This window comes from Mesocricetus auratus, unplaced genomic scaffold (genome assembly GCF_017639785.1).
Source record: "Mesocricetus auratus isolate SY011 unplaced genomic scaffold, BCM_Maur_2.0 Super-Scaffold_100014, whole genome shotgun sequence".
NCBI lineage: Eukaryota > Metazoa > Chordata > Mammalia > Rodentia > Cricetidae > Mesocricetus > Mesocricetus auratus.
In genome coordinates, this window is record NW_024429197.1 from 4889437 (window position 1) to 4901440 (window position 12004).

Genomic DNA, 12004 nt, shown 5'->3' on the forward strand with positions numbered 1-12004 from the left:
ATTTTCTGTGAGGAAGTGAAACTTTGCGAGAAATCTATGGAATAGCCATTGAAGGGTTTAGGACTGGTTGAGAAAGAGGGGGCAATTGGAGGTGATCATCACCAGACAGTACATAGATCTAGTTACGGCTTGGAAACTAGATTGGGACCAATTAGACTGGAGGAGGAGAGACCAAGCAGGAAGCTGTTAGGAGGCTAGAGTTGATGCCAGGAGAAGTGGGGAGATGTAACTAAGCAATATGGGGCAGCAAGCTCTGTAAAAGGTAGTGAGTGTGTCAGTGAGCTCTCACCAGGAAGGGCTGCCTACCAAATCACTCCAAATCCAGTGACTACACAAGTCTCTAGGTCAGGTAAGCACAGTGGAGAGTGGCTGGACTCTGCTGGGTGGTTGGCTATGCTGCCCCGGGCTTGACTGGAGAAGCCAGACCTCTCAACATGCCCTCGGCCAGCCGACCTCAGCTGGGCTTGGCTGGTGTGGCTTAGTCCTGCTTAGTTTAGCTCTCACCCTCTTCCTGGGACCAGGAGGCCAATCTGGGTATGTTCTTTTGACAGCGGGATCAGACGCATGAGGCAGCAAACCGAATCAGGCATGAGCTCCATGAGGCTTTAGCTGTGACATATGCACCCGTAGTCCATTGGTTGTCACTGTCGCTGAGTTCAAGATAAAGGGGCTGGAGGCACCTTTTACCTTTAGATGAACTGTTAAGTTTCATGATGAAGATCATGGCTGCAGGAAGAGGTGAATAATTAGAGCCTTTTGTGCAATTTCCTGGCACAGATAAGGTATTTGATGAGGTCTCTCTGTCCCCTAAATGTGACTCTCGTCTGTTCAACCGCCTGCAAGTTTGAGTCTTGGACCCTGCAGTCCCCACAGTCATATTCAATGGACCCCCTCAGTAACCATCCCAGAACACAGCCTGTAAGGGACATGGTCTGTGCTGTCAGATCCATTCTCAGAGTGTTTTGCAAGAGCCCTTGACCATTACCCTAGACTACACACACATATACATGCACACACATACATTCAGATACATATGCACAAACAGATGCACACAATACACACAGAGACACATACACACAGACACACAGAAACACACACACACACACACACACACACACATGCACGCACTGTGGGCGCTGGTGCCCTACCAGACCTGCCATGGATCCTCTACCTGCCTGCCCTGGCCCACCAAGATGCCTCCCCAAGGACTAGTTTGTCTCATTGAGTCTCTGTTGATCACACATTCCCCAGACTCCCTTCCTTTGTGTGGGCAGAGAAAAGCGCATGGCTTCCAGTCTTGAAAGGAGAGGGTGGGTGGGGGAAAGAGGTGTGTGTTCCCAGGCAGATGGAATTCTCTTTGGGGTTCCCCACTTCTCCTCTGCACTTACCACCTCCCTTGCTGCCCCGCCAGGCTACTGCCTTGGTTTATTGGGAACCGAGACTGAGAGGAAGGGAGCATGAACTCCCCATACCCTCCCTGTCCTACTGGGTGGCCAGGAGAAGGTGCCTCCCCACTTGGCATCTCCGTGTTCACACCTATAAAACAGTAGCATTTGTGGAAGGAACATTTGGTGTTTAGCAAACACTCATATGGTGCATACTAAGTGTCCTGCTATCTTAAGTGCTTTTCAAATATTAACAGCGGGAAGATTGTTGCACAGAGAGGGTAGGCCAGTCCCCTAAGGCACACAGCTAGAGAATGTCGGTGTCAACAGTCCCCAGCAGTCCAGCACCAGGTCACTCTTAACCTGGTGTGTATGTTATTACCTTGCCTTCCATCCTCAATGAATTTCTATAGCACAGTGACACATAGTACGGGCCCCCTGGTGTCCTGCTTGTTGTGTGTCTTTCTTTAATTACTCTGAATGGATATTGTGGGTTGAACTGTGTCACCTGCCTCACAGAAAGGGATGTTTAAGTCCCAACCTCTGGTCCCTGTGAATGTGACTTTGCTTGGACATTAGTCCTATACACACATCATCAGATAAGATAACGCCGCGTAAGATACGCACACCCGCCTTGGGATGGCTGAGTAGGCAGGAGGATGGTGGGTTTGCATGCTAGAGTAACCATTTCAAAACTGATATTTCTTTTTCCTTTAGAACTTTGTATATGTCCATCCCTGGCTGTGAGTGAAGGCACACCAGCACCAACCTCAGCATACACGCAGAGGTCACAGGTCAACCACTGCTGTTGGTTCTTGTCTCCTACCTTGTTTGAGGTAGGCTGTCTTGTTTGCCAACGTATATACCAGTTATCTGGCATGCAAGCTTGTGGGGGTTCTCCTGTCTCTGCCTCTTGTTTCATCGTGGGTTCACGGGAATTATAGAAGTGCCCTACTAAGTCCAGTGGGTTCTAGAGATCCAAATTCATATCCTTACACTGGCACAGTGTCTTAGTTACTCTACTAGTGCTGTGATAAGACACTGTGTCCTGGTTAAGGTTTCTATTGCTGTGATGAAACACCATGACCCAAAAAAGCAAGTTGGGAAGGAAAGGGTTCATTTGGCTTACACTTCCAAAGCACTGTTCCTCATTGAAGCAAGTCAGGACAGGAACTCGGACAGGGCAGGTGTAAGTGGAGTTTTCCTGACCTGACTGCCTGCTCCCAAATAACTGACACAGAGGCTTAATATTATTTATAAATGCTCAGTCAATAGCTCAGGATTGTTGCTAGTTAATTCTTCCACTTAAATTAACTCATATTTCTTATCTGTGCTTTGACAGGTGGCCCATGACTTATTATCTCATTTTATACACATCCTGCTTCCTCTGGGCTTGGCTGATGTCTCCTTCTCTCCACCCCCTCTTCCCTCCAGTATCCTCAGTTTGATTGTCCTGCCAAACTATGTCCTGCTCCGATATAGGCCAGTCAGCTTCTTTATTAACCAATGAGAGTGATGCATACTCACAGTGTACAGAAGGATTATTCCACAGCAGGCAGGATCCTGGAGACAGGAGCGAATGCAGAGGCCATGGAGGAGTGCTGCCTTACCGGCTTGCTCAGCCTAATTTCTTATAGAATCCAGGACTACCAGTCCAGTGATGGAATCAGCCCACAATGGGTTGGGCCCTCCCCCATCAATTACGAATTAACAAAATGTCTTACAGCCAGATCTTATGGAGGCACCTTATAGAAGAAAGAGCATATTGGGGCTCACAGTGCCAGAGCCATGACATGGCAGCAGGCAGGCACGCATGACACTGGATCGGTAGCTGAGAGTTCCCACCCTGATCCACAAACAGGAGGTAGAGAGGGAGCTAACTGGGATTGGCTTGGGCTTTTGAAACTTCAAAGCTCACCCCTGTGACACCCATTCCCCAACAAGGCCACACCTCCTAAACCTTCCCAAACAGTTTCCCCAACTGGGGACCAAGCATTCTAATATGTGAGCCAATGGGGACCATTTTCACCCAGACCACCACACAGCAACTGTTTTGCCCACTGAGACACCTTCCCAACCTAGATATAATTTTTAAATGTTTTTATTGCCATAATAGTGAATTTTATTATGACATATTCACACGTGTACATGATGTATTGTGATGATATTCACTCCCATTACCTTCTCTTGTTCCTGCTTCCTGTTGATACCTTTCCTCTTCTCAAGTGTGCCCCCACCTTGCTATCTTCTCTCTCTCTCTCTCTCTCTCTCTCTCTCTCTCTCTCTCTCTCTGTGTGTGTGTGTGTGTGTGTGTGTGTGTGTAAGTGGTCCCGAGAGTTTTACTAGGGTTGCTTACAGGATCATGCACACCTCACCAGGGACTGTAGCACTGGAGAAAATGCAACAGAGATCTCGACTTTCATGGGGGCTGAGAAGTGCAGGGTTTGGGGGTTGGGTGGGTGGAGTAGAGTTATAGGTTACTATGTTCCCTAAGCCCTGGTCCCAGGGAACCAGGACTTCTGTACTAGTGTTTCATGAGTATTCTAGGCTGCTGGAGGCCATATGTCATTGCTGCCAGGACACTGGATTTGGGGACTGAGTTTGACTCCCTTTCTTGACTGGGAATGCGGGTCAGATTTCTCCTCTCACCTTCTCATGTTTGTCCTATACTGGATGAGGGTTCAACAGGTTGGCTTTAGGGCTTGGATTTTAGATTTCTGCTTGTCTGGTCATGGGGATTCTAGATCTACCTGGCCTGATCTTAACAAGCCCTAGGCTCTCCGAGTCACCCAAATTTCTACCATAAAGGTTCCACTTCTTGAAGCTGCCTAGGAATTTTCCCTATGATTGACCTGGCCCTGGGTAGCCAGTGATAGCCTGGGACTCACCAAAGACAATGACAGATCTGCTTACTGCCTGGGACCACAGTACCCAGGGCCATCTGCTTGCCTGCATCATGGCCTTTTGGGGGAAAAACAGAGTGACAGCTTGTATCAGTTATCTCACAAATGGACTTGCTGAGGAACAACATTGGGATCTGGGGGAGGCTAGCTCCAGAGTCAGGACCCTGGGAGCTCTGTCCAGCATTGAATTGCCTCAAGGTGAGGTGACTTATTCCCCCTGGGAGGGGCTGCCCAAAAGCCTGACATCCCTAGAAGCCAGACATTTGCTATCAGCCCCTGCAGGAGTTAGCCAAGCCTGCTAAGTGGCCTCCTGTTTCCTCCTGTGCTCAGGAGAAGGGGGAAGGGAGGGCGCAGGGTGGGGGAAGGCTGCACAGCCGTGTGAGCCTGGGGTGATTGTCATGGTTACGCTCTGACAAAACAAATGGCTCTGCTTCCTGCAGGCCACCTAAACAGCCATCGCAATGTTGGCATTGATCAAGCTAGCTGCCAGGGCAGCCAGGGACTGGGCTTGGGTGCCAGAGCCCAGCTTGGGAGCCTTCTCCAGTAGCTTGGGGCACAGGGAGGCAGCTGCTGCGACTGTGGGGAGAGGAAGTGTCCGCCCTCACACATGTTGCTTCTGGGACAAGGTAAGGGTTGGTGCAACCAGTGCCCTGCATTGCAAGGGCAGGGGACTCATCCTAAGTGCAAGGGTGTGCATGAGTGTGTGTGCACGGGGCATTTGTGTGAAAGTGACTGTGTGCTCGCTCTGTGGGGAGGGGCTCAGGAGGTTCCAGCATCAGAAGTGAGGATGTAACCACATGTTGCTCCCATGCTTCTCTCTCTCTCTCTCTCTCTCTCTCTCTCTCTCTCTCTCTCTCTCTCTCTCTCTCTCTCCTCCCTCCCTCTCTCTCTCACCCCCCTTCCTTCCCTCCCTCTGTCTCTTCTCCCTTTCCTTCCTTAGTGTCTGTTTTCTGTGTGTAATTCTCTCGGCGTCTCCTCCCTGTGTCTCTGTCTCTTTTCACTGTCTCTCTTTATCTCTCTGTCTCAGCCTCTCATCTCTGCCACCTCTTTCCACCGTCTCCCTGTCCCCATCATTTCTAATCTGTCCTCTAGGGCTCCAGGGCAGTCAGTGCTCTGCAGGCTGCCCACCCTCACTGCCAAGCTCCAGGCTCATGCCTGCTGCCCTCTGGGTGCCTGGCGTGTGACTGTCTCCACAGCTGCTGGCTGAGTGTGCGTTCTTCTCTGAGCTCTCACGTCCTGGGATCCTGGAGGTAAGAAGGTTCTGAACAGAGAGGGCGAATCCTTGGGTAGTGAGAGGTGGTGGGGGCCGGGGGACTTGGCACTGTGAATGGTGATTTCTGCTAACATGTCAAGCCCCTGCTGGAAGTCCCCTCATGTCTCCTGCTGCAGCTCCGGAGGTCCTAGGAAGTCCTAGTATTTTATTCTGATGTTCCTGTCCCAGCCGGTGACACAGGAGACTGGGGAGTTGGGGTGGGGGAGCAGAACCATCTAGCCCCTCCTCCACTCTGAAGAGCAACAGGCACCTCTCTCTCTCTCTCTCTCTCTCTCTCTCTCTCTCTCTCTCTCTTTCTCTTTTTCTCTCTCTCAACATCACTTTCTCTGCTGGGACTTAAGCCTGTTTTCTGTGCCCACCCATCTAAACCAAGCAAGTCACAGAAACTGGGCAGAGGCCAAAGGGCACAGGCTGACCTGCGGTTCTCTCATTTGGAGGAGGGGCACTCAAGGGCACAGAACTCCTGTGGTTAACTGGGGTCAGACTGGGATCTGAGTCCAGGGATACATGATGTATGTGGATTATGTCCTGGTTTGAAATATAGAGGCACACTTCTGGAGGGAGATGTCCCTGGAAGCAGTGATATGATGTGCATGGAGCAAGCCACATGAGTAGATCCTGGGGGTCCTGGAACATGTATAGTAACATGTTCACGTTTCAGGAGTGCACATGCAACGTGCTCTTTAAGCAGTGACATGAAGGGAATTAAGCGTGTGTGTGTGTGTGTGTGTGTGTGTGTGTGTGTGTGTGTGTGTGTGTGTATTAAGATTGTTGAGCCTGTGGGTTAAGCCTGACCATGCAGTGACTGGGCAGGGCCCCCACGGTCTGACAGATGAATGCAATGTTCTTCAGCTTTGGGATGCAGTGCTTGGACCCCTTCTAACCCAGCTCAGGTGGTAGTCCATGGCTCAGGGCAGTATGAGAGCTGTGTCCCCTGGGTAACCTGTGGACCCCACTGCTTTTCTGCCTTAAGACAGGCCAAGCTGCCTGGCGCAGGGGTGGCTTGGGCTGGGAGCATCCTTCTACCGTAGCTTTAGGAGTTGGGAAGCTCGGGGACCTGTGGCCTCCTAACATAACCACTATCCCAAAACCTGCTCTCTGGATACTCCCTAGTCATTGGCAATCAGGCTGCGGTTCAAATGTCCAGGCTAGGGAGAGACGCACCTGGATGGCAACACTATGCCCTAGTCAGAGGGATCGGGTGCCCACTGAGATACCCTTCCCAACTAACCTGGACAGCTTTAGAGTGTGGCTTTCTGCCTCTCACAACTCTCCTCCCAGAGAGCAGCTCCTCTGCCTGGCTGTTCTCTCATGGCCAGACAGGTGCTGTTGACTGTAGCCCTAGGGAGGCCATGCGTATAGATACCCTGAGGAAAAGAATCCGAGGAAGGGGCACCTGGGGACACTGAGTAAAGACCATGCCTTGGGCTTCTCCACAGTTCAGGTTTTGCTGCATGCTGTGGTTTTTCACATGGCTTCCCTGCTGATTCCTCTCACGGACTTAGCTTCAGAACGTAATGGCCAAGCCCTGTAGACTCTCTTGCTCTCACGGGCTCCCTACATTCTGGCAGCAGAGGGGGTGGGTGTAGAAATGGGTCAGCAGAGTCAGTGGACCACACACGCCCCCCCACGGTGGAGAGAGGGGTACACACGTCTTTTGGTCTTGTTAACTACCCCCAGCTTCTCTCCGTAGCCTCCGGGGCACTTACCTAGCGCTAGAGCTGACACTTGTGACTCTGCATGCCTGAGTTCTTTACAGAAAGGGGATTGGGGTCAAGTGTGTTCAATGAGGGGTCAAGGGTGCTCAGACAGGGACTAAGGGTTCCCAAAGGAGATGCTGTTAGTGCAGAGGTGTGAGGAAGCCACAGAGGCAAGTGGCCACGTGGAAAAAGAGAGGCAGCGAAGCGTCTTTTCTATGGCTGGGATGTATAGATCAGAGGAGAAGGAACAGAAAACTCAAGAGTGTTGAGTCAGTTTGCGCCATCAGGGAGGGCAGGGTGGGAAAAGGGACAGGAATGAGAGTCCCTGAGTCGTTGGATGCCACCTGATGCCAGGTACTTGACTGGGTGTTGGGTTTCTGTTCTCGAGGAAATGAGGACTCGAGTTGGAGAGGGCGGTAATCTATTTCCTAAGCTTATGTCAACCAGTTCCCACAAGAAGGCTCTTGAGTTTGAGCCCTGGGAGCTGGTCAAGAAGCAAGCGATGAGGGGCCTAGACAATCCAGGGCGCAGAAGCCATTGTGTAGATTCATGAGTGGTCTGCTTGACCATTGCAGTTGGACGAAGGTGAGCGTGTGTGTGCACGCACGAGAGAGAGACAGAGAGAGAGAGAGAGGAGAGAGAGAGAGAGAGAGAGAGAGAGAGAGAGAGAGAGAGAGAGAGAGAGAGAGAGAGACAGAGAGAGAGAGAGAGAGAGAGAGAGAGAGAGAGAGAGAGAGAGAGAGAGAGGGAGAGAGAGAGCAGAGAGTTGGCAATGGGAGACAGCTTGAGATAAGAGCTTGAGGGATGGTCACCTCCAGTCCTTTGCCTCCCTGGCCCAGGGAATGAACTTGAAAGAGAGAGAGAAGAAGAAGCTGGAGAGGAGACCAATGGCTAGTGTGCACCTTCACTGTTCTAGACCCTTACCCTAGTGTCTGATTTCATCCCCATTTTGCAGATGTTAAAAGGGCATCTTGGGGAACCCCAAATAGCCAGAGAACCAAGGGCACAGTGCAGATGGCAAAGCCATTTTATTAGAGTGGGGCTAGAGGTGGGGCTGGTGGCCCAGCATCTCCTTAGCAGGTGCTGGGTATTTGAGAGAAGTGACAATAAGACGGGGCTTCATGCTACTTCTAGAGATGTTCAGACCACTCCACCTACAGCAGCTCTTAGATGCAGCTCAGCAAACCTCTGAGGAGGAATCTAGATGGGTTTCATGGGGGCAAAGGGGGGAGTACTTAAAAGAGCCCAGCAGGGCAGGTAGCTTTATAGAAACTCAGATTTGGTTAGAATGACTGAGTGTCAAGGAATAAGGCTAGGCCACAGCACAGAGTCAGAACTAATGGCAGGGCTGGGAATGAGCATACATACACACATACATACATACATACATACATACATACATACATACATACATTCATACATACATGAACCTGCTGGAAGAATCTATGGGATAAGACTTCTGGAGTGCTCCATGGGCTCTGGAGAAAGCAGGAGGATCTTGGTCTGGTATCCAATCTGAAGCCCATTGCTAAGTGATGGGCTGTGAAGTCTTCCTCTTCCTGTGACTACACTGGGAACCAGACTCCTGACTGGAGACTTCTCCCAGAGGCTCTTCTTGTGAGACGGTGTCAGAAAGAAGGTTAGAGAGGGGATCTAGAGACCAGCCTGGAATGGGGCTGGGCAGGCACAGCTATGGAGAAGGGGTGGTCTATCGGGTTCACACTGTACCCCCACTACTTTGTTCAGGCACCCGTGCAGCCTCTGCATAATCTATTGCCTGAGACTGCACACTTGCCAGAGTCTAGGCTTAAACTCATCCCCATCAGGGCCTGGGATGGAGGCTCACAAACTCAAGGGCCCAAAATTTGATACCTAGAACCTGCTTTAAAAAGCCAGGTGTCATGGAAGATGCTTGTAACCCCAGCTCTGGAGGAGCTGAGACAGTGGATCGGTAGGGCTTGCTGGCCAGGTAGTCTTGCCTAATTGATGAACTCCAGGTCAGTGAAAGACCCTGTCTCAAAAGGAGGTAGATGGTGTTCCTAAGGATGAACCTAAGGTTGACCTCTGGCCTACACACACACACACACACACACACACACACACACACACACACACACACACACACAAAGTTCACATCACCGAAGAATACTAATGAGCCGAGTACTTTCAAATGCTCGGCACAAGCACCTGTCCTTGCTCAAGGCCCATGTCAGTCCCTCCCTGCCCATCAGTTGGCTCCTATGGAGGCTGCTGCATAGGAAAAGCAATGGCCATAGAAAGCCAAAGGATCACACCATGGAACCAACATCAATTCAATCGAGATTTAGAGGGGAAGGTGGGCCTTTTGTCCCACACAATGCCATAGACAAAGGAGAACCTGAACACTAGGCCAATGAATGACAGAAAAAGAGAAAATTGGTAACAGTGAAATATAGAAAGTCACAGTGAGCTAAACAGAGAATTCTCTAGAGAAGTCATGCCTATACAACTTGATACTTGATTTGTTCTTTGCTTTTAAAGTTGTTTGTTTTAGTATTTTTTGTTTTGTTTTGATTTTGTTTGTTGATTGGTTGGTTAGTTTGGTTTGGTTTTATGAGACAGTGTTGTTTTGTGTAGCCCTGGCTGTTCTATAACTTGCTCTGTAGACCAGGCTGGCCTCCAACTCAGAGATCCATCTGCCTCTGCCTCCTGAATGCTGGGATTAAAGGCGTGCACCAGCACCACCACCCAGCTTTATTGAAAGCTTTAATACACAATTATAATATTATTTTGACCTAATATAGGATTCTGTTTTCGAGTTTTTAATTTTAAAAAATCCCAACTGAAAACTTCCTTCACCATTTCTGATAAAAGCCAGTAGATGTTTTTCATGGATTCAAGTGTCCAACTCTGATCAGTTTTGGAGGGTGGGGGATGTGGAACCCTTCTGGAATCTGTGTTTTAACACTTGTGAGTTGAGTAAGTGAATGGGTGAGCAGGGAACTGTGAGCTGTTGCCAGAATCAGGAACTTCTGTGCATCAGATTGCTGGCTTCCACTCTGTCCACCACACCTCAGAGCCTCTTCATTTAATCAGCATTTAATGACCACCCACTGGATGCTAGCCACTCTCCTGAACACCGCTAAGAAAATAAAGGTTCTGTCTTCATGGAATTTATATCAGTAGGCCCACTGGTCAGTGTCCTCTTCAGCCACACCTTAGCCTCCTAGTATTGTGGCTTCTCTCCCTGACCATCATCTTAGCTTACAGACCGGAACATTCATGGCATCACTAGCCAGGTTTGATTGTTCTGCAGTAACAATAAGCACATGTTCATGCCACAAGCCCGAGCAGGTCACGTGCCATCGTGGAATGCCATCACTCCTATACATGTGCTTCCAAGATTGCTATGACAGGAAACAGGTCACCACGGAGCACACGCCGACTTTCAAAGCCTCTGGCCCAGAAATGAAGGATGTCACTTGCTCATGGGCAGAGGAAAAACACACCTCAGGTTTTCAAGGAGGCAGGGGCATGCAGCCTGCCCTGTCTCTATGATGAGGAGAGCCCAGATCTTCTCAGCAGCATGGAGATCACTGCAGGCTTAACCGAAAGAACTTGGATGCCTGTCAAAACACTCGGGTCATAGGGCAGAGTGGAGAGAGGAACCTTGAAATAGTCATTAGCGCCTCATAGCAACCCCAGTCACTGGCTCTCAGCTCTGGTCAGCAGATGAGACTCCCTGTGGCCAACAGAGTCCGACTCCAGCCCCTTGCGGGTCCAGGTTCAACAGGGCAGCAGGTTAACTAACCGGAGACTCATCTGAGCCCAGGCCCCTGACCCCTAAGATGGCAATGGTGGGGCTGCTGGCTTTTGTCTCTTGGCTCTTAGCATTCTAACGTTTATGGATGTGGAAGTGCCTTGATTACAAATTGCTTGAGGTATGAATGAACAGCAGTGCTTTTATGACTCACTATTGAATTTGAAAATGTTAATTGGTCACAGGCTAAAAGCTCCCCGGACAACTTTTAATTACATCATTTTTACTCTTTTAAGTCACCCAGTTAGCCCATGGTGACAAGATCACATGCAAGCACTTTCAGATGCCTGAATTTGGCTACCTTGGCCCCTGTCCTCCTACGGCCCCTACATAGGAAGAAGACACCAACATGCTTTCAAAAGTCAGCCAAAACTCTGGGTGTAGACATGCATATCTCCCAGCCTAGCCCTCAGAAGGATAAGGCAAGAGGGCTGATCATGAGTTCAAGGCCGGCCTGCACTATATAGTAAATACAAAAAGAAGTGAGCTGGTCACTGTGTGTAGTGTACCTCAGGCCTGTTGCATTTCCTTTGAACACTCTGGGCAGCAGGCTTGAGTTCTGTGCCCTTCCCACGGTCAGAAAGCAGGGGACTAGCCAAGTGAAATAATGAATCGTGTCACTGGGTAGCACACACCAGAGCCTGGCTTCAAGCTGAAATTCTATAGAGGATCTAAGACAAGAGCTTGTGACTCCCAGGCTGACCGCACAGGAACATCGGCAGCTGTCTCCTCTCTCGCCTAGGACTCTGCTTGGCTTAGTCTGCATTGCTAACACCTCCAGTTGGTACCTCTCAAAGAGAGAGTTTTCTCGTGTGGCTAAGGGATCCCACAGCTCTAGGTGTTGCTGTGACATCGTAGGAAACACAGCCAGGGTGCTGTCCCACATCATCACCTTTACTAACTCTCTGACCCAAATGGGTTTCTTAACTTCTCTTGCATTTACT

The 12004-nt window shown here is 50.0% G+C and overlaps 1 protein-coding gene across 2 annotated transcripts in view; it reads left to right on the forward strand.

The window, feature by feature from the left end:
• Positions 1–4736: 4736 nt before the first annotated feature.
• The window catches only part of Vwa5b1 (von Willebrand factor A domain containing 5B1), a 66418-nt gene continuing 59150 nt past the window's right edge, over positions 4737–12004 (forward strand). The window contains exons 1-2 of one of the 2 annotated variants that reach the window (XM_021233558.2): positions 4737–4914; positions 5229–5538. The gene's annotated coding sequence lies outside the window, so the exon portion shown is untranslated. The remainder of the gene's footprint in view (positions 4915–5228; positions 5539–12004) is intronic. The other variant, XM_040756273.1, reaches the window with a different exon arrangement.